The sequence below is a fragment of the Benincasa hispida genome, chromosome 12, assembly GCF_009727055.1.
Source record: "Benincasa hispida cultivar B227 chromosome 12, ASM972705v1, whole genome shotgun sequence".
NCBI classification, from domain to species: Eukaryota; Viridiplantae; Streptophyta; class Magnoliopsida; order Cucurbitales; family Cucurbitaceae; genus Benincasa; species Benincasa hispida.
The window spans coordinates 15,202,402-15,204,092 of NC_052360.1; positions in this window are offsets into that span (position 1 = coordinate 15,202,402).

Sequence of the window (1,691 nt, forward strand, 5' to 3'; positions counted from 1 at the left end):
AGAAGGCTAGCATCGCCAAGTCGACTCCGTGGAACTAAGATACTCTGAATAAGAAAGAAATAGGTGGTCCCTGCGCTATCAGACGATCGAAATTCATCAAGAGTCGACTATTCATTTCACTATATTTCTAGTACATTCTAAAAAGAGGGGGGCACAATTATGCTGAACGGTTGTGGTAAAAATTTTGTTTTGTTTATATTTTTGACCCTCTCACTATTTTTCTTGCAATGATTGAGGCGAACGATTGCAGAGGTGTTACGTAGAGAAGCAACTTATCTATATTCTGTCACCGCAATCTAAAGATAGGAGATTGCCACAAAGAAGGATGCGTCAATAAACAATTCGGGCGACAGTGCAAATTTGGGGTTGTATTCTTCCTTGACTTTATTTCCAAATTTTGCACTATCACATCGCATTTTTAATTTTAAAAGTTTTATCACCGCGTCCTCTTTGATTACACAAATCATTTAACATTGATAAATTTAGTAAGTCACCGCATGCTGTCTCTTTGCCAATAATGATTTCAATGATGAAGGTCTGTTAGCTTTCTTTCAACTTTACATAGCTTCCTAAGAACATCGCATGACTTCCTTCAATCTTTTGACAATAAGGACATTACCACATTTTAAATTTGGGCTTAGGTATTTAGTTTTGACCTTGCTATTTTAGCTTTATGAAAAAAACGAATTCTGAGAATAACAACTCCACTGTCACACGACAATGGGAACCCATGTTGATAAGGTAATTGTGAAGGCACTTACCCATGGTTGGATGTCCGCATGACAACATGTGAGGCAAGCCAAAACAAAAGTAAGTTGCCAGGATCAATGCATAAATAAATGACCACAATTCTGCTGCCAAGTAGGTATGAGTTTAGTCTGAGAAAGAGCGCATTGCTCGTATTATGTCCGCATGACACACGTGGGGGCAAGCCAAAATGAAGGCAAGGCACTTGGATCAGCGCAAATCAGAAAAAAAAAATAATAATGTCAAGAATAAAATGCAAGGATAAAATTATTTGACACCCCGGTGGAAAAGTTTCTTTTTGAAATAAATCATGCGATGTTCCGGAATTTAGTAAAGTCCTTTTGAAGGTTAAAATTGCAGCTCCCTAGGTCTTAAAAATTTTTAAGAGGAAACTTGAATAAGAATTGAGGAAATTTTTGAGTATAGGATTTGGATGGAGTATCCTTGAGAAATCTAGGAAAAGAGAATTGCGGTCGACTTGGTAAAGGAAATCTTTAGCTTATGCTTGAGGACAAACATTGTTTTAAATTTGGGGGTGTGATAACGGCAGAAATGTACGTTATTACAGTGCTAAGTTCTTAAACAATGCTAGCTGCATTGATAAATATGTTAGATTGCGTCCAAAAAGTATTAAGTTCATAAACATTGTGGTCGCATGCGTTCATCGCATAGAAACATTAATTTTTGTACTTTATGTAGAATATGCGTTGACGCAAGGTGAAAAGCAACGATCGCAAGAAAATCAACGGTCGAGCGCAGAATTACTGTAAGGCTTTGCGATGATTTGTGTTCGTAAACATTTGCTCAAGAAGGATTGCTGCATAGAGCCGGCGCAACTTGGTGGGCGCATCTGGGTGAAAGGCAGAATTAATCACGATGGGACAGAAGGCTTGGTGACGTTGAATTCGAATTAATTGACAAGCCGCTAATGATAACAAAGTACA